General features: G+C 35.4%; 1 long non-coding RNA gene across 1 annotated transcript in view; it reads right to left on the bottom strand.

Moving 5' to 3' along the window:
- Window positions 1-12541: 12541 nt before the first annotated feature.
- LOC309647430 overlaps window positions 12542-22271 on the bottom strand; it is a 913030-nt gene continuing 903300 nt past the window's right edge. The window contains exon 2 of the long non-coding RNA XR_014256048.1: window positions 12542-21938. This is a non-coding gene — a long non-coding RNA (uncharacterized lncRNA). The remainder of the gene's footprint in view (window positions 21939-22271) is intronic.

Below are 22271 nucleotides of genomic sequence, written 5' to 3'. Positions count from 1 at the left end.
TTGTGGGATCACAAAAAGTTAGGAGATTAACTAGGATACTCAAAAGTCAGGTTTCTTAGAAAAACAACATTAAATTTAAACATATTCTGTTGGAACACTAGATGTGGGGAGAGATACAAATGTAGCCCATAAATAGAATCGTATTGCTGCATTGCCTAGTATTCCCTGTGTATGGTCGCCGGTATCCAACTTCTTACAGCAACCCTAATCCTTGCTTGGTAAAGATAAATCTAGTAAATATTGCCTACATTTGATGTGATGATGCCAATTCCCCTATTTTCTAATTTTGCTAAAATAGATAAAAATATATGCGGGGGGTGGGTGGGAACAGTAAATAAAGACTCCTCTTCTTCTGGTGGTATTTTCCTCGGTTACTTTTAAAAAATTCTTCTTTCAAGTTTATATATTTCTAGGCAAAGGTTTACTTCAAAAATTCTACATTTATCTTAAGGAAAAAAATGCCTGTATGAATTGGTTCCTTGCAAGGCAGCCAGTTGTCAGATGTCAGGATGAGGTGCTTCCGAAGAAGATATTATCAACATCACGGCATCACCATTTATCCACCTTTTGTGAGGTGAAGACCTCTTCAAATCTGTCTTTTGCTTTGCACCATGACTCCGTGTTCACAAGTCTTGTGCCTTTTCAGATATCATCTCTACACTTAGGGTGCACGTCCGAGAATTCAATTCTGTCATTATTTGATAAGTACAAGAAAAATATTCTTTTATCACACTCTCCCGATTTAAGTGTCTTTACTAACACCGTGTAGGTCCAGCTGCCACTTGGCCTTCCCTAGACATATTTTGCATGGATGATGCATTTGCATTTTAAGAGTCATCTGTTATTTTGATTCTCCCTTCCATAGCAATTTGTTTGATTTCTTGTCTAGTGAAGTCATTCTCATCAGAGTTCTTTCGCTTCTAGTTCCTGCATTATTTTACTACCCATGAAAATTGCGATGGAGACATCTTGTCACCCTAAGGACAAAAAAATGGCTGTAGATTTTTAGGCAGCGGCAGATCAATCATTCTTCCATTTACCAGCATGGGAATCAATTTGGCAGAGATGAAATGTGAGAATATGCCTTGGCTTTTTATTATGGCATAATGCCAGGTGTAACTGATGCTATTTTCAACATAACAAATTATTTTTATGCATGTTTACAATTCATGTAAGTTAAGAAAGCATAGCATGAACATAGATAAAATAAATGTTCAGTATCTTAACAAGCAAAAAAAGAGGAAAGAGGAATAAAGAGTGAAAGAAAAGGAAAGAAACTAAAATTGTTGCTGTACTAATTTTATAGATGGCATTGCCGTCTTTCATTTTGAGTCAAGACAATACACTGATGGGCCCATTTTGGAAGCAGATATTGCGTACAGGTTTCCTCCTCTATCTGAAAGTAGAGCATTTCTATGAAACCTTCCATAAGCTGAAATGGCTTAAAAGGAAGAAGCAATTACCTTACGGCACATCTTGCTAACGGATGCACAAAATATATCGAGATAAAGCACAGATGCTCGTGGACACAGTTCAAAGCTACAGGGGCGCGATGCTGCGTGTATTTAGTTCCTGGGGAAGGGGCTTGCAGGGCCCCTTTCTACTCAGGTCTGTGCTGACTCTATAGAAACTCCCTGCAAAGCAAATGCTAAACACTATTTACACTCTTCATCTTTTTTCATAAAAGTGAAAATCTTCTCTGGATTTCTTTCAGTTAGCAAAAACAGGTGCAAATGTAGGTGTTTCATTAAAGTGAAGAGGTGTAAAGAGGACTTTTGAAAAGTGGGGATACTTGTATAGTAGTGTGTTCATAAGATTATCAATCTTATTTACATAAAATATATTATAGCTTAAAAGTTCATGAAGAAAGTACTACATGTGTGTATCAAAGTGTTCCTATCAATGCCAGAACATGCCCTCCATCTTAGATGGTACTATAGTTTTAATAATCTGCATTTTGACAAAATATTTAAATAGATTAAACATTTTTCATAGTTTCCTATACCCAGAAATATATATGTATACTTGTATTTTAAAAAGCTATATCTAAAAACTTAGTTTTCCTAAATAAATATATATGGTTTTTTCGTAGCTTCATGGGGTAATCTGCAACAGGTGAATTCTATCACACATTAATAGAAAGAAATAATACAAAACTCATACAAACATCTTTAGAAAATAGAAGTTAGGGAAAGATGCCCCAACTTGTTTATGAGGCCAGATGACCTTGATCTGAACATCAGACAAGGATGGTGCAAAAAAAGAAAATAGTAGAACAATTATCCTTCATGAATTCAAACTAAAAATAACAAGAGAATATTATCAACTGAATTTAGCAATATATTAAAAAGAGTAATCGAGCATGGCCAAGAAAGGTTAAACCAAGCAAGGTTGACTTAACATTAAAAATGTATCAATGTAGTTTGCCACATAAGTAAATAAAGTAGAAAAATTATATGATCATCAAAAAAATAGAGAAGATATTTTTAAAACATTCAGCATCTGTCCATTCATAAAAAGGAGTGAAACGGTCTTTGTGACTTATTCTGCTTCTCTCCAAGTCTGTGTGACTCGGACCTAGAGTTGAACCTCTGAGTGCTAGGTTTTCTTATCTGGGGGATGCCAGCTGTTCGGTATGTTTTTGTTGGGAGCAGGATCACACTCCAAAAGAGCCCGTTGCTGAGTCTTTTCTAACCCATCCTTCATCCTTGCTTCCTGCTCAGAGGAATCCCAGCCCCTGAGAGGCTTTCTCCGAAGACTTCACTCTCTGCTCACACCCATCTTCTTCTCAAGTCTCTGTTGGTAGGGAACTCACCAAATCCATTACATTTGTGTGTTACTCTTATCCTTGTGGCTTTCTTGAATCTTAGTTTTAGTTTCCTTGAGGTCTGGAAAAGAATGAAACAGCATCTGGGATAACTGCATGAGCCTACAGGGAGAACAAATAGATAATTCACACAACTTGATCCTTCAATATGCAACCTTGCCAACTGTGTGTTAACTCCCTTATATGCACAGCATTTAGCACAGATTCTGGGAAATAAATGCCTTCATTCCTTCAGGTTCATTGTTTTGGGGTTGTTATCATTGGTGTTTGAGCAGAAGTGAATTGTAGAAGGAAACTGCAAGCATGGTTACAATCTGGTGGGAAAAACAAAATATTGTGGAAAAATGGAGGAGTGATATAATTAAATAAACAAGCCTAAAGAGCCTAATATTCAGGAAATTCACAGGGCCATGTGCTCGACAAAGATTTTGACAGATAAGTGGTCAAATGTTGGTAAATCTGGAAGCAAGATTCAGTGATGAAATAAGCCAGTGCCCCAAGCCAATGTATTAACTGCAATAAACCAGTTGCCCAGGCTTGGAGGAAAAATATAAAAGAGGGGAGAAAACCTCCAGAAAATTGTGTAAAAATCAGAGAACCCAATTTCTTAGAAGTATAGATACAAAACAATTGTCTAGTTAGGGAATGACTCCAGTTAGAGAAGAGACTTCTTCACCAACTAACCAATTGGGATATGAAATCAGATCAGGACCAGGGCGATCCACTAGGCCAGGGGTTCACTCCCTGCAGCTGGTGAACCGATCCTGTTGTTTGCAAGTTCAGTTTTGCTGAAATAGCCATGGTCATCTGTTTGTGTGTTGTCTGGGGCAGCTTTTGGCTGAAGTGAGCTGTAGAGACTTTGCACCCTACAAAGTACTCTCAGGCACCCTAGTAAGCCTGAAATACTTACTAGCTGGCTCTTCACAGAAAACATTTCCTGACCTGTGCACTAAATGTTAACTTTCGGAGGAACAGTTTTAGGACATCTTTCACCTACTCCGAGGACCCAAGCAGTTGGCTTCACAGTATGAGGAAGGCACAGCTAATCGTGAAGGTGAAGGTTATTTAAATGGGTTCACCTATTAGAGGCATCATGTAACCTGGGATAGAACTGAAAACTTCACTGTGAAGCCGGATTGATTAACCATCACATTCTCTTAGATACAACACTGTTCTCTGGTTGTTTAAATGTGTGTCTTGTATTTCTAAGTGGATTGTGTGATCCTTGAGGGAAAATCAGATACTTCTGGGTTTTTTAAACCTCAGAATTCTCATGAAAGAGCAGATATTTTAGCAGGCATGCTTATGGAATGAATTGAAAAAACGTTAGGATAAGTACATAATAAAATATTAATTTTCTTTCATCATAATTACTGAACTTTATCATTAATATTGCATAATAGTGTATGCATTAGAGGATCTCAATGCTGTTCATTATGAGTTTTTTCAATTCCTGTCCTGTGTGATAACATATTTTAAAATATTTCAATAAGACAATGTAAATAACATTTGTCTTTACTTATATTTGTATGTTAGGAGGCATATAGAACTGTTACTTATGATAATGACATAGTAAGTTATCCTCTTAGTTAATAGTTTTCCAATTGTTAGTTATCTAAGAAGACCTTCAGAATACCCAATGAATATCATAGAATTATAACTATGACATAGTACATTTTAAATATATTGGTTTACATAATAAAATTAAATACTACATTGTAGAGCTTCAATAAATATTAAACTACATAAGTTTTGGCAACTACTAATTCAGTTAGAGGAGAGTTTTCTACCCTAAGTGTATAATCTGAGAGAAAAATTAAACTATTTTTATTTTAGTTGATCTTCCATTTCATATATTCCACTCATACTCATTCTATAATGAAAAAAAAGTTCTAGGAACTATAATGATAAAACTAAAGAAAGAAGAGTACTGGATTTCTGATAAAAAGTCTCTCTGACTTTGAGTCCTTCTACTATAATACTATTCTTTAAGCACAAGAAGTGATAGCAATGTGGACAGAAAAGATGTTAGAATGAATTTCATATAGTAAATACATTCTTGTTCTGTCTAAATCATAATTCTATGTTCTATAAGTATTTCTCATATTTTTACAATAACTTATCTTCTTTTGAAAATTGCATTAGAATAGAGTACATGAAGACCAAGTTTTCTAAGTTGATGCCTGCTTCATTCATGATGGGTAGAACGACCAGCTGGGTGACCACACACTTAGAACAACACAGCTGGGACACTTACCGTGGGTTCAGCGTCAGAGCCTAAGCTTTGAAGTTTTAGGAATGCTATTTAGCCAGCTAATTCAAGGAGGGATTATTTTGACTTAAACTGCACCCAATTTAAATATACTAACTGACAAAATCATTACTAAAGTACTTATTAACAAACAGAGATCTCAACTTTTAATGTATCAGTACTGTTCATTCACATAGTGCAGCCATTCTAAGCGGACAAGACTATTTCAGATAAAGGTACTTGGGGAATCCACAACTGGAACAAAGAGGGTCATAAGTATTTTGTGCCATTTTATAGAGTCAAATTTCTCCAACCTACTGACCTTTTGTGTTTGTTTGTTTCAATAAAGCTTATTGTGCATTAGAAATAGAATTGCATTGTGCTGGTGCACAGATTTTTCTTCTTTGTTCTTTCTTTTTCCTGAATCCTGTCCTGTGCAACATTACATAGTGTATTCATCATCTTGCAAAATTAATATGATTTTGATTAAAATATTTCACACCAGATGAATATATGGAGATTAATCAAGATCTAGAAATTATGAAGGAAAAATTTGAAAACTACTATAGAAGGTAACATAAAAATAATATCCCTTCATGAAATGTGCATCCAGCCATGCAAGAACTAAGCTCAGCTACCGAAAATAACATTATTCTTTGCTGTTCATCTTCCTTCCCTAATCCTTCTCTCCACTACTTCTTCCTCCTTTTATCTAATTTAAAAATAACATAAATTAAGATTAAAAATGTTTTTAAGAATCTACTGAGGATCAAATATTGCTCTTATTTGTGATACAGAAATAAATCCTTTTTTGAGGTCCCAATCACAAAAGAAACATGGATATTTTAGCTAATACAATTTAATTTTACTTTGGAGAACTCATTTGGAAATTTTTTAAAAAGACTAACTTAATGCTATTTCTTCCCATCAGACTTGATTTCTAAGAAAATGAATTTTTTTGAAGTTTGGTGTTACATGGAATACAAGAGACTATTTAAAATATTTACTTAATATAAGACTCTGAAACTAATGCTAGGTGCGATTCTGTGACCAATCTTATTGTTAATATAATCATGGAAGGGAAATAAATTCTTTCTACCTGGATTAGGAAACTAAATATGTCTAAATATCACCAAGGGTGTAGACACAAATCACAAGTGAATGACCTTTTTTTACATTAAAAATTCCCATTAATGCCAGTTTGTTATTAAGTTATATAACTTCAACCCTTTCTTCCGGCAGAGAGGATTTTTCATTTGTGGAAATAACATTTCAGCTGTTGATTATTTTCTAATCTTGATATATTAAAATGGAACGAAATGTTTCCTCCAGAGTATCCTAAGTGCTCTCTTCATTCTTCTCCTTCTTTCCCTAATAGCATTTAATGTGAGTCCTTTCTCTTCATAGTGAATTGAATAAATTAAGATATTACATTTTAGAATGTTCTGCCTTATTATTATTATTACCCTAACTTGGAACATTTTTTACATGGTTAGTGGTCTATTTGGAGACTGATGCCACCAAAAGGAAACACATTTACAACAACAGAGATCCTATAGAGGAAATTCAAGCTGATGTTATACTGTATACATAGAGCAGTATGCATATTTTCAAATAATATAAGCCTGGATAATACAGACCAATGTTAATAGAAACTAAAATCACCAACAGTAAATGATATTGTGTTCTAATTGTTTTTATTCTTTCCATTGAAAATCACTGGGTATTACTGAGAACATGGTGATTCCAAGGGGAGAATCATGGCTTTAGGTGAAGCCTTTAATTGCCTTACACACCCAGTGTTTGGATGGTTGAAGTGAAACCTCGTCTCACTTACCTGGAGTCAAGGGCACCCATTGCCAAGGTTATTTTATGGCTCCATTTCTACAAAGGAGAAGCATCTTCACAGTCTCCTTTTACTTCTGTTGAGTCTCAAGCAATGGTGAACGTGTGTTTAAAAGCGTGATATTTGAGGCCCAATACATCTGGATCTGCTTCCACTTCTTAGTTATCTTGAGAAAATTACTTAAGTTCCATAAACATCCATTTCTTTTTTTAAATAAGGCATTATATTAGTCTCTACCTCATGGGGTTGTTAAAAGATTTAACTTGAAAATTTACTGTAAAACTGCCTATTAATATAGTTCCATTCATATACAAGTACACAGTAAATGTTAGCTATAATTATTTTGCCATTTATTTTTGGCATTATACATGGATTATCTTGCCTCAAACCAAACAAATCTTATTTTCCATTTTATTTTAACAATCATAGTTGTATATGACCTAAGTAAAATATATTGTTTCTATTTGGTCATTATCTTGTGAGGCCTGCCAACAGGGTTTAATTGGCTACTTTCACTCCCTTTCCACAAATCATTTTTCAGGGTCTTCTAGTAGAGATTTAGGCTCTGGTGAAGGCACATGTGTATATGTGTATACATGGAAGTCTGTGTGTGGGCATCTGTGCGTGTGTTTATATGTATTTTAGGCTCCCAAGAGAGAACTCTTTAGAGGAAAATTGCACTGGGGCCAAGCCTCTCCCCACCCCCTTCTAGACAACTAACCCCGTAATGTGAACTGAATTCATCCCATATTTACCAGTTTTGCCAGTTTTCTACCTTCCTCTCTGGCCACTCCTTCTCAGTAATTTTTTCTTGACTATTCTGCCAGATTCTGACAATTGAATATTGAGTTTTCAGTACTCTACAACAGGCCTTCTTTTACTTCTTGATTAATATTTTTTCCTAGAGTGATTGTACCCATCTTCATAGTTCAATTACCTGTGGCCCTCAAACTGTATGTCTAACACAAAAATCTCTAAATATCTTGAGGTATACATATGTAAATATTTATTTGATATCTGTAGGCATTTCCAAAGGCCAAAGCAAAGCTCATGATCTTTCTCCTAAACAAGCTCTTGGCACAGTGCTTGGGTAAAATGTGGTCTTTTGCCTACAGTATCATATATTAGACATAATTCCATGCTCTGATACAGCTTATTAGACTTGGCTGATGGCTGTTGAATAAATAAATTAGTAGTGATCATTATAAATTAAATAAAAATAACCTTTGCCATAGTAATTGATCTGTGGGAAAAGATAAGTAAAGTATTTTAATAACAGTTAGCTAGTTGTTCTAATTTGCATAATTCCTTTTCATATTTTGAATTCAGTTAGTGAACTACATTGCTCATAAGTATTATTCAGGCAAAGAACAGATATACCACAACAGAAAATGCTTTAATTGGTGTCTTTCTAATGACTTGGCCACTAGCACAATGTCTACATGAGCAAAATGAAGTGGAAAACTGATTCAATCTTCTACATTATTAGAGAAAAAACATATGCTCTAATTATATGGATAGCATATCATTGTCAAATGTAATTTCTCTAAAAGATGATGTTGGCACAAATTGGGCTTTAAGACGTCTTGAGGTATATACTTGCCAAGCATATCATTCTGAAGTCTGCATGTGACTTGTCTAACTTGCATTCTGAGACTATACACAGGCAAAATTGGGGAAAAATGTGTTTTTTTTTTTTCAGTTCCACCCAGTAAAACATTTTAATTATGAATCGAATTTCTAAAAAAGCATCCTTTGTGAATAGCCATGGAGAATTCTGACACTACTCCATGTTCTGATAGCAAAACTTAACATTTAATATGTAGAGATCCGAGTTTGTGACTGTTTACTGAGTAGCTTCTAGGATTAATTCAACCCAAATCACCCCTTCTTCTCTATTTGTAAGCTGCTATGTCCTGCTATGGAAAATGGCAAATGTGTTCTTGGTCCTCTTCCAAATGTGTGACTTCAGTGCTGCTAGGAACTACATCTGCTGGTCTCTCCTCCCTCCCCCATTCTCAGTCCACAAGCTGATGTTCTCTACTTCAGCACTTCCTCCCAATGGATTTGGAGTGTGGCTATGCATCCCCAATCCAGATTCTTCCAGGACTTTGTAATGAGTGGGGCACATGTTACGTTGCCAAACTCACTTGTCCTCTTTTTGTCTCATTTTCGTCTTATGTTAAATGGGAAAATGGTAATATGCACATCATAGCGCTGTTTTGGATGAGGATTAAATGATCTAACAGTGAAATGCACTGAACATTGTATGGCACATCCTGAGTGCTTTATTGGTGTAACTTCTTAGTACCATTTTTATTGTTATCATCATCTGTAGTAGTTGTAGTCACCTTAATGTTGAGATTGAGGACCTTGACAAACATTTACCTTATATTGCTTGGTATTTACCTCTTTACAAGTCAAAGTTGGGTATATGCTGTTATTACTTATTGCACAATAAAACCTCCATGTGACTTGGTCCTAATATCATTACTAAAAATGGAAGTAGAGACAGCTGTACAGATTCCATGGGTCCTTGAGAGAGAGTCATGACCTCTCTAGGTTTTAGGAATGTTCAGATTATTTACTCAAACCCTCCAATAACTTAGGTGTGATACAGAGATAATCGTCCTCTGAGAGCATGCAGATTTTTTATTCTGCCTTCTTGGCTACAGGTCAGATACTGAGTGATGCTTAGAGCCTTTCCTGATCTACATGAGCAATAGTCCCTTGTAGAGTTTCCTAAGGGCTACAGTCCAGGAACATTCAGGTTACAAATAACAGTTTTTGTTTGTTTGTTTTATTAATAGGGTGTTGCAAAGGACAGTTTATATGTAATGTCTTCAATTTAATTTCATAGTTAAACTTGGTATAAATTAAGGATAGCAGATCAAGATGATCATAGATGAAACAGGAACCTGAAATCACATATGGTTATTCTCTTTTTTTTTAACTTTTTACTTTATATTGGAGTATAGTTGATTAACAATATTGTGTTAGTTTCAGGTGTACAGCAAAGTGATTCAGTTATACATCTACATGTATTCTTTTTCAAATTCTTTTCCCATTTAAGTTGTTATATGATATTGAGCAGAGTTCCCTGTGCTATACAGTAGGTCCTTGTTGGTTATCCATTTTAAATACAGCAGTGTGTACATGTCAGTCCCAAACTTCCTGACTATCCCTTCCCTCCACCCTTCCCCTCTGGTAACCATAAGTTTGTTCTCTAAGTCTGTGAGTCTGTTTCTATTTTGTAAATAAGTTCATTTGTATCATTTCTTTTTAGATTCTTCATGTAAGCAATATCATATGATATTTGTCTTTCTCTGTCTGACTTACTTCACTTAGTATGATAATCTCTTGATCCATCCACGTTGCTGCAAATGGCATTATTTCATTCTTTTTAATGGCTGAGTAATATTCCATCACATATGGTTATTCTCAAAGAAGGGGATGAGGTGAAGCAGGGAGCTGTACCTTATTAGAAGCACAGTCAGTTTTTAAAGTTCTCTTCCAGAGAGAGAGATCATTTCTTTTAATGCAAAGAAACTTTCTTGCAGCCTGTTAACTGCTTCTTGCATTGCTAGGTTGCTGCTTTGCCTTTTCTGATGGGAGGGCTTGTGTTAGATAAGTCTTCTCTATTTTATTATTCTATTTAATATATTTAAAAATTAACTTCTACAGTAAGTATTATACATCTTAAAATTAAATATATTACTATTATTAATTTTTAAACAACCATATTCAATGAAATAGAATACTTTACCATTTTAAAATGCTGAATGTTAGTATTTGATTAGCTCTTCTACTTTCATTTTCTTTTTATAGTCCACTGTCTAAAAATGTTATCGAGTCTCACATATAATTCTCTCTCTCTCTCTCTGTCAAATATGAGTTAAAATGATATCAACAGCCAGTATAGTTTACAGATAATGTATCCTATGTCCCGGTTTTCATTCTTAAATATTAAGTATCTCAGTTCAATAATACATATGCATAAATATTTATAAATAATAAAATAATCTGTATTCCACACTTCCAACCATGTCTGATGAGGAAAACAATACCACCTACCCAAGAATTTTCCTAGGATGCTGATTTCAAACATGTCCTGTGCTCATCTCTAGTCAATTCAGTTGTATAGAGTGTAGTGGTTTACATAGTACAAATTACAGTGTGTTAATTAGAATGAGGCTGAGCTGCTGTAACAAACAAGCCTCAAAATGCAGCCGTTCAAACTCAAAGGTAATTTCTTTATTGGTTAACAACCTAGGGTGAGAAATACTCTTGGAAATATTCTGGGAAACAGGGCTAGCAGGCAGCTCTGCCCTCTTAAGGTGTAGCTTCTGAGATTAATCCAGTCCTTATCACTCACATTCCACTGTTGAGAATGTAGCAACATCAGCACATTAGAAACAGAGGAGGCAGGAAAACATAACTTCCTGGGCACTCAGGTGTTTAGGAGGAAGGCTGTCTGGGGGGAGACAGCTGGCAATCTCTAAAATACATCATGACATGGGTTTGCTGATGCTTGGGTCTACAAACAGTGCACACACTATTGTGTGCATTGTAGGTGCCCAGAGCATCAGAATCTACCTAGAGAGCAAGGGCAGGGTGGGCGTCATAAAAGGGGACACAGTATTGGAGATGCCACTGAAAACAAAACAAACTAACAAAAAAAAAAGCAGGGAGATCCCATGCATCCTTTTATTTGTTGAACAAAGCTATGCCATGTACTGAAGGAGACTCTTCTCTAACCACCACGATGGTTGTATGTTGAGAAAACGATGGGGCAAGCAGAGCTGAGACAGGCGACATCAATACAGGAAGTATCAGAAATTTCTGAAATCACTGCTGATGTCTGTCTCGTTTAATGGTAGAGGTAAGGGCAGATTAAACCCACTGGGTGGTGGGAATCAGATCTGAAGATGAAGGCAGAAAACAGATGTCAGAGCCCATCTGTGACTCAGCCCCGGTGTTTTATGAAGAAATGAGTACTCTCAATATAATTGTCACCTAATCAGAGATTTGAAAGAAAAAGTCTGAGTGCTTTTCTACTGTTGTTATTCATGTTCCTCAGATACTATTGTCTGTTATTTCTTGTAGCCTTAGATGGGAGGGGTAAGAAGTTATGTGCTCATAAATTCTTGAGTATTCAAGAGGAAGAAATAGATTGAAAGTTTACCACGGAGAACAATGGAAATTCTAAGCATTAAGCCTTCTTTATAGTGAGACGAACTTTAAGGAACTTTCCCATCACAGATAGAAAACTCTTATTATAGCCATTGATCTGTACTCTCCCTATAAGAAGGTCTCCGAGTGCAAACTCCATTTTGAAATCCAAAGTTCATAGTCAGGTTCCTCAAAAATATGTGTTAGAAGTCCTGAACACCAGATGAGAAAGTCGTAATTAATCAGCCCTAGTTCCTTAGCATCGTGGGAAAGCCATTCAAATATTGTATCTTCCCAAGGGTGGATAGAAAAAGGAGTAGCATTCTGCATTTAAAGGACATCATGTTTTTCCTGTGTTCGCTGGAGAGAACCATTTCCTTAATGACTCAACTGATTTTCAGTTTTGCTTTTGTTGTTCTGTAGCTTTCTGCCCTTACCTCTGATATTAGGAAATTTTAAATTATTCCACAATTTACTTTTCCTAGTGGGGATTGCCTTGGAGATGTTTTCTCCCCTACTTTACTCTGGAAAGCCAAAACCTTTATGAGAAGTGTATGCCTACTAACCTCTTCTCCTGTGTAGTTAGTCATGGAAAAAGCATTCGATGTTAGATATTTTCAGCCCAACCGAGGAAGACAAGAGCCGTAAGCACTCCCATCTCTAGGCAGCTGCTGTTTTGACGTTTGGCCTTTGTTTTCTTCAGGGACATGAAGCCTGAGGATGTGCAAGCTTTCTAAAATGTCTTAAACATAAACGACTAATGACAAGATCTTTTTTTAAGCATCAAAAACACAGCTGCATCAGATTTTTTTTTTATTTAAAGCATTGTGGGACACTTCAGTTCTCAGTCTGGAATTTCAAGCAATAAGGATGTGACCGTAACTCCTCAAGGACCGACCTATGGGACCTTTTCATTCCTACGTATTAACGCATGGAATTGATTTGAGAATTAAAATGACGTTTGAACAAGAACATTGCAATATAAAAAAGCACAGGGTTTTGTGATTTTGTATGATTATGTTGAATGACGAGGTTTATTTTAAAGCCCTTGCTTCTCCCCTTTGAGCCCAAAATTTTAGTTGTATACTATTTTTGGATTTAAAGGAGGAAAAATCCCTATATATTTATATTGTCTCCCACTAACTTACTAAACAAACAAAATCTATATCTTTCGGCACTAAAGGTTACAATTTAATTCAGTTCAATTCACTACCAGGAAGATACATACATATACATAAAATAATTCATATTTGTTCAATGAACAAAAGAATGAATGGGCTCAAGGAACAGTTATAGGTATTAGGGGGATGCACAAAAGAATAGAGAATAACCCCTGCTCTCATGCTTTTCCTATCCTATGTAAGAAGGGCAAATACTTATGCAATAAATTGAATGACGATAAGACCAATGATCAAAGATCAACGTCTATAAGGGGCCACAGGAACAGTCCTGAGTAGGGTGAGGATACTTGATAGACGTCTCACAGAGGACGTAACATTTGAATTCAGCTTTGATGACAGGTAATTTCTGCAAAGAGAGAAAAGGAGTAGAAAACGTAGACAAAGGAAGAATACAAAACCACATTAAAAGACTTAGTTTTGAGAACATTGTAGTTGAAGATATGGAAACACTTGTCTTGCAATTTAGGACTTTCCTATTTGTTTGGTAAAGATATGGAGTCTATAATAAGAAATGAAGCCACAAATTGTTGAATATCTAGACTTTTCTCTTTGAAAGGGATGAAATGACTCCCTTTCCTAGGTGAATCCCCACTTGCCTACAGGACGAGAAGCCGAGAAAAGTCTCACCTGGAGTCTTGATGGGCTACACGGGGCTGCTAGACCCTGACAGTCTGGTTAAGTGTAAAGTCCCCAACAGGAAGCCAGTGAGGATTCAGGAGTCTATATTAGGACCAGATGCCCAGGTACAGAGGCAGAGTTAAAAAGATCAGCCCTGGATGAAAGGAGAGGTGCCTCTCAGAGCTCTTAAGTGAGTAAGCCAGGTCGAAGTGTGACACACTGTTCCTGCTGCCCTTGTACATCTCCTGAGAATCATTTCAGGACGTGTTTCCTCTGTGAACTTTTCCTTAACTCTGCATTTGCCATATACCCTACCAATGAGTGGGGCACTCTGTTTTCTCTTCTCCCTCAGGTATTTTAAAAAGGTATTTCATTTTATCAGCGTTATTTTACTTGTCTTTCACGTCCATCAAACCATGAATCTTTGAGAACACTTGCCATGTCTTGTGCATCATTGTCTTAAGTCACCCAGTGGGGCAAAAAAAAAAGGAAAAAAGAAAAGAAAAGCATCTAACGGATTCTTAGGGAATGTCTAAATGACAGGTTGAAAGAATTCAAGCAGATCCTGGAGTCAGTCTCTAGAATGACTTTGATTTTTGAACCAGACCAAGGTCAGCGCTTAATTAGACCTGAGCCCATAGTTGGGGACAATTAAGACCTAACTGAAGGAAAGGCTGCAGGAGAAAACTGTCAGGCCTTCCTTTTCTGCAGGATTCAAATGTTTCAATGCACACTTTTAGTATGCTGAGACGAGGGGTACAATATAAAATAATTATTGAACCAATCCTAGTAAGTTATTCAACCAATCCTAGTAAGTTACTCAAGTAAGTTATTCAAGTTATTCACGTAATTTATGCTTTATATATCTGAATGAAGACATCATTTTTATGTTCAAAAAGACCCTTTCCTTGTCTATTTCCTTTGAGAAAGATTACCTTTTATTTATGTGCTCTGTGAGTACATAGTCTACAAAGGTTTAGAAGCAGGATAGAAAACTAACAGAAACTGATTGTACTTTACATAGATTGGGCATTTATTACCATTTTTTAATTGAGGTAAACTTCACATAACAAAAAATTAAACATTTTAAAATATGAATTCAGTGGTATTTAATACATTCAGAAAGTGTGTAACCGTCACTTCTATCCAGTTCCAAGGCATCTTCAACACCCTAGAAGGAAACTCCCTACTCATTAAGTCATCACTATGTCCACGTTCCGCCTCCCCTAGCTCCTGGTGACAACTAGTCAGATTTCCATCTCTATGGACTTAACTATTCTGAATATTTCATATAAATGGAATCATAAAATATGTGGCCTTTTGTACCTGGCCTTTTTCACTCAGCAGGATGTTTGCTAGATTGCATGTATCAGAACTCATTCCTTTTTTGGCTGAATGATATTCCATTGTGCCATTATATCACATTTTGTTTATCCCTTCATCTTTTAATGGACATTCAGGTTGTTTTCACCATTTGGCTATTGGGGATAGTGTGACTATGTACATTTATGTATAGTCTTTGTTCAAATACCTGTTTTCAAATCTTTTAGGAATATAAGTAGGAGTGGAATTGCTCGGTCATTTGGCAATTCTATTTTACATTTCCACCAACAACACAGGAGGGTTCCTATCGCTTCGCATCCTCACCAATACCTGTTGTAAATATTTTGAAAAATGATAGCCATCAAAGTTCATTTAATTGAGATTTCATTATGGCTTTGGATTACATTTCTCTAATTATTGATTATGTTAAGCATATTTTCATATATTTGTTGGCCACTTATATATCTTCTTTAGCGAAATGTTCATTCAATTTCTTTACTTATTTTTTACTTGAGTGGTTTATATTTTGTTTTTGAATTGTAAAAAATCTTTATATATACTGGATAATTGACTCAACAGATAGATGATTTGAAAATATTTTCTCCCATTCTGTAGGTTGTCTTTTCCTTTCTGATAGCGACCCTTGTTGCACAATAGTTTTTGATTTTGGTGAATTTCAATCTACCTAGTTTTAAATTTTGTTTCTTGTGCATCTGATGTTATTTCTAAAAATTCATTACCAAATCTGAAGTCATGAAGATTTATTCCTTTAGTTTCTTTTAAGATTTTATATACATTTTAGCACTTACACTTAGGTCTTTGATCCATTTTTAATTAATTTCTGTATTTGGTGTCCAGAAGGGGTGCAACTCCATTCTTTGCATGTGGTAATCCAGCTGTCCCAACACCTAATATTGAAGAGATTATTTCTTCCCCTTTGAATAGTCAAAAATCAACCAATCGTAGATGTATGGGTTTATTGCTGGGCAATTTGGCATTTGATTTTCAAAACACTTGAGAAATCTCATACACAATCTTGTTTGGGAAACACAAAATTTCAGAACTAAAAGCAATGATATAGTACCATCTCTATGTCATCCCATTGCCTGTAACACTATCCCTGACCATAGCTATAGAGCTTCACCATGAATGCCTCTGGTAAATGGCAGCCCATCTATTACAAGGCATCAAGTTTCATTAATTGGCATCTCTAATTCTTATAAAATTATATTTTTTCTTTTCTCCTGAAATAATAAACTTTAAGTTTCTGTAATTCTTGGCCATTGGCTATCAATTCTCTTCCATGGAACAAAATAGAAATCAAGTGGAAGGAATGAAGGAAGAAATAAAGAAAGAAAAGAAAGAGGATACAAAAAAAAGAAGGGAAAAGAGAGGAAAAGAAAAGACTAGGAAAGAAAGCTGTTTGTATCCATCATGGTCCAGTTAAAAAAAAAAGATGGCAAATACAAACTGAGAAACTGGAGATAGTTTGATAAAGTAATATTTAAGTATGAGTAGGGTATTGGGAAACAGAAAGGATTTTCAGTACCTTGGGCTTGGTAACAGTGAAGCTTAATGCCACAGTATGATCGAAGGGGTGAAGAGGGAGCCATTAATAAAAGCTGAAAGAGATTCCTGGAAGTGACCATGGCTGAAGAGGTAACCATTGCTTAAGGGATTCAGGCAGCCTGTGGAGACAACTTTGATCTCTTTTGGGGTTCCCCATTGGCCAAACCAACCAGAAGCCAGAGGGCAAGTAATTCCACTGAATTGGTCCGTAGCAGTCAGTTTCCTGGATACAGACCAGGGTGTAAGAGAGTAGATTCCCCAAGGTCGTATAGTATTTGGTAGTTGTAAGTTGCTTGAATATTTATTATCTTCCAGACCCTTAATAAACACCAAAAAAATCTAACAATAATAGTGGAGACTACTAATTGCACGAGCTATAAGAAGCACTAAGTACCTTACCTTGAGGGGTTGGGTAGACAAGGGGCCAGAGAAATCCTAGGTCAGAATAGGAATGAGCAAGTCCCCCTTTATCAGTCGTTCAGAGTGCAGTCCCTTTAGTGAATGAAGGACAGACAAAACTGCTATCCCAGTGAGGAATCAGAAACTTGAGTCCAGGGGAAATGCTCATTTGTGCTTTTGGAAGGAGGAGGTATCTATTTAGAGCTAAAAGCACTGGCTTCAGGAGATGGGCAGTTACTGAAAGACATGTTTTCTTATTCATATAGTATACCTGTTGTGGCACACATTTACAAGTTGTTATTCCTATAGCATACGAGAGTCTCTTCTATAACATCAGAAGTATTTATGTAATATATTTATTAGGCTAAATTTGACCAACGTTAAAAAAACTTTATTTTAGCTCTAAAAGTATTCATATGTATTGGAGTTATTTTATATAAATCATTCAGCTTTTACTGAGATGATAGACATCAAAGCATTCATTGAATAGATGCTAATATTGTCATATTTAATTCTTTTCCTTTTTATACATCTGTATACTTCTGTTAGTATTGCTCTTTGCTATGAACAAATGAGTATTCCTTGTTGACAGAAAATTATACTAAATGTAGGGAATGAACTAAGGATTTGACACAAAAGAGACAGAAGTCACCAACCACACTGTAGTTTCAAATGTGCACAATTCTACCCCAAGCTGTGCACCTTACTTTCAAGCTAAAACCGAACTTATTTTTCTTCATATTTATTCCACTGCCTGTGTTCTCTATCTCAGTGAGTTTAATCATCACCAACATCCTCATTCAAACTATAAGTCTCTGTTTTTCTTATCTACTCCCTGTTCCAATTTTTTTATGCCTTCAAAGATTGTGCACCATGTTTCACCAAGTCAATTCTTCAATATATTTTGCATTTTCTTCCTTATCTCTACATTTACCATTTACTGCTCCAATTCCATTCTGCATCCACTACTGATGACCTTGTTTCAGGTCTATATCAACTTATTCCTTGAAAAACTTGAAATTAATTGACATTCATATTGAATAAATTTGTGTATGGGGTACTAATGTATATGAATAAACAAGAATTCGTAAATAGGAGATAAAACAGGATATATAGTCTAATCCTCCAGAATATAAAGTTCATTTTATTATCCATTTGTACTTCAAATTTTAAGAACAAATGTGGATTTGTTCTGCAATAGATTAATCTAGAAGTCATGAACATTACACTTAGTTGAGCAACAAGGTCATAGAAGATTTACCTAGCTTGAATTAAATCGATATCACTTTGTTATTCTTTATCCTAAGCCCAAAAGACCATATAAAAATCACCAATATATTGATGTAACTAAACCTTCTTCAGTGAGATTTATGAGACACTGATAAGAGAAGAGGTTGGCTCAGCAGTAACCAAGGATATGAAATCTTCATTTGAGTTTTCAAAACAGCATCATTTGTATGTGTTCTCTTTGTTAAAAATTCAGACACATGCACCAAGCTAAATAGTATTATTTAATATTCTCTTGTAAATAATACACATCGATATAAAATTAAAATTTTGGTAATTATACACATATCATGGATTTGATGCTGTTTTATCCTTCAAGTTTAAATGTAAGTCAATGTTAATTTTATAGGCACAAGAAATGCATATATGTAAGAATAACTGGGTCGACATAAGGCAAATATGTGAAATACCTTATTAGAGAATAAGTGTGGAAAATAATTAAGGCAGATAATTAAAGTGTTCATTTTTCTTGAATTTTATTTTATTTTTTATACAGCAGGTTCTTATTAGTTATCTATTTTATACACATCAGTTCATACATGTCAATTCCAATCTCCCAATTCATCCCACCCCCACCCCCACCCACCAAACCGCTTTCCCCCCTTGCTGTCCGTACGTTTGTTCTGTACATCTGTGTCTCTATTTCTGCCTTGTCAACCGGTTCATCTGTACCATTTTTCTAGATTCAACATATATGCGTTAATATACAAGATTTGTTTTTCTGACTTACTTCACTCTGTATGACAGTCTCTAGGTCCATCCACGTCTCCACAAATTCCCCAATTTCGTTCCTTTTTATGGCTGAGTAATATTCCATTGTATATATGTACCACAACTTTTTTATCCATTCGTCTGTCAGTGGGCATTTGATTCCATGACCTGGTTATTGTAAATAGTGCTGCAATGAACATTGGGGTGCATGTGTCTTTTTAAATTATGGTTTTCTCTGGGTATATACCCAGTAGTGGTGTTGCTGGGTCATATGGTAATTCTATTTTTAGTTTTTTAAGGAACTGTTCTCCATAGTGGCTGTATCAATTTACATTCCCACCAAGAGTGCAAGAGGGTTCCCTTTTCTCCACACCCTCTCCAGCATTTGTTGTTTGTAGATTTTTCTGACGATGCCCATTCTAACTGGTGTGAGGTGATACCTCATTGTAGTTTTGATTTGCATTTCTCTAATAATTAGTAACGTTGAGCAGCTTTTCATGTGCCTTTTGGCCATCTGTATATCTTCTTTGGAGAAATGTCTATTTAGGTCTTCTGCCCATTTTTGGATTGGGTTGTTTGTTTTTTTAATTTTGAGCTGCATGAGCTGTTTATATATTTTGGAGATTAATCCTTTGTCCATTGATTCATTTGCAAATATTTTCTCCCATTCTAAGGGTTGTCTTTTGTCTTGTTTATAGTTTCCTTTGCTGTGCAAAAGCTTTTAAGTTTCATTAGGTCCCATTTGTTTATTTTTCTTTTTATTTCCATTACCCTAGGAGGTGGGTCAAAAAAGATCTTTCTGTGATTTATGTCAAAGAGTGTTTTTCCTAAATTTTCCTCTAAGAGTTTTATAGTGTCCAGTCTTACATTTAGGTCTTTAATCCATTTTAAGTTTATTTTTGTGTGTGGTGTTAGAGAGTGTTCTAACTTCATTCTTTTACATGTAGCTGTCCTGTTTTCCCAGCACCACTTATTGAAGAGACTGTCTTTTCTCCATTGTATATGCTTGCCTCCTTTGTCATAGATTAGTTGACCATAGGTGCATGGGTTTGTCTCTGGGCTTTCTATCCTGTTCCATTGATCTATATTTCTTTTTTTGTGTCAGTACCATATAGTCTTGATTACTAGAGCTTTCTAGTATAGTCTAAAGTCAGGGAGTCTGATTCCTCCAGCTCTGTTTTTTTCCCTCAAGATTGCTTTGGCTATTTGGGGTCTTTTGTGTGTCCATACAAATTTTAAGATTTTTTTGTTCTAGTTCTGTAAAAAATGCCATTGGAATTTGATAGGGATTGCATTGAATCTGTAGATTGCTTTGGGTACTATAGTCATTTTCACAATATTGATTCTTCCAATCTGAGAACATGGTATATCTCTCCATCTGTTTGTGTCATCTTTGATTTCTTTCATCAGTGTCTTATGGTTTTCTGAGTACAGGTCTTTTACCTCTTTAAGTAGATTTATTCCTATGTATTTTATTCTTTTTGTTGCAATGGTAAATGGGAGTGTTTCCTTAATTTCTCTTTCAGATTTTTCATCATTAGTGTATAGGAATGCAAGTGATTTCTGTGCATTAATTTTGTATCCTGCAACTTTACCAAATTCATTGATTAGCTCTAGTAGTTTTCTGGTGGCATCTTTAGGATTCTCTATGTATAGTATCATGTCATCTGCAAAAAGTGACAGTTTTACTTCTTTTCCAATTTGTATTCCTTTTATTTCTTCTCTGATTGCAGTGGCTAAGACTTCCAAAAGTATGTTGAATAACAGTGGCAAGAGTGGACATCCTTGTCTTGTTCCTGATCTTAGAGGAAATGCTGTCAGTTTTTCACCATTGAGAAGATGTTTCCTGTGGGTTTGTCATATATGGCCTTTATTATGCTGGGGTAGGGTCCCTCTATGCCCACTTTCTGGAGAGTTTTTATCATAAATCGGTGTTGAATTTTGTCAAAAGCTTTTTCTGCATCTATTGAGATGATCATATGGTTTTTATTCTTCAATTTGTTAATATGGTATATCACATTGATTGATTTGCATATATTGAAGAATCCTTGTATCCCTGGGATGAATCCCACTTGGTCATGGTGTATGATCCTTTTAATGTGTTTTTGATTCTGTTTTCTAGTGTTTTGTTTAGGATTTTTGCATCTATCATCAGTGATATTGGTCTGTAATTTTCTTTTTTTGTAGTATCTTTGTCTGGTTTTGGTATCAGGGTGATGGTGGCCTTGTAGAATGAATTTGGGAGTTTTTCTTCCTCTGCAACTTTTTGGAAGAGTTTGAGAAGGATGGGTATTAGCTCTTCTCTAAATGTTTGATAAAATTCGCCTGTGAAGCCATCTGGTCCTGGACTTTTGTTTGTTGGAAGATTTTTAATCACAGTTTCAATTTCCTTACTTGTGATAGGTGTGTTCATATATTCTATTTCTTCCTGGTTCAGTCTTGGAAGGTTATACCTTTCTAAGAATTTGTCCATTTCCTCCAGGTTGTCCATTTTATTGTCATAGAGTTGCTTGTAGTAGTCTCTTATGATACTTTGTATTTCTGTGGTGTCCATTGTAACTTTTTTTTCATTTCTAATTTTATTGATTTGCGTCATCTCCCTCTTTTCCTTGATGAGTCTGGCTATAGGTTTATCAGTTTTGTTTATCTTCTTAAAGAACCAGCTTTTAGTTTTATTGATCTTTGCTATTATTTTCTTTGTGTCTATTTCATTTATTTCTGCTCTGATCTTTATGATTTCTTTCCTTCTACTAACTTTGGGTTTTGTTTGTTCTTCTTCCTCTAGTTGCTTTAGGTGTAAGTTTAGATTGTTTATTTGAGATGTTTCTTGTTTCTTGAGGTAGACTTATTACTATAAACTTCCCTCTTAAAACTGCTTTTGCTGCATCCCATAGGTTTTGGATCATCGTGTTTTCGTCGTCATTTGTCTCTAGGTATTTTTTGATTTCCTCTTTGATTTCTTCAGTGATCTCTTGGTTGTTTAGTAACACATTGTTTAGCCTCCATGTGTTTGTGTTTTTTAGGTTTCTTTCCCTGTAATTGATTTCTGACCTCATAGTGTTGTGGTTGGAAAAGATACTTGATATG

Source organism: Balaenoptera physalus (genome assembly GCF_965194825.1).
Source record: "Balaenoptera physalus genome assembly, chromosome: 18".
NCBI classification, from domain to species: Eukaryota; Metazoa; Chordata; class Mammalia; order Artiodactyla; family Balaenopteridae; genus Balaenoptera; species Balaenoptera physalus.
This window is presented reverse-complemented; position numbering and strand designations above follow the sequence as displayed.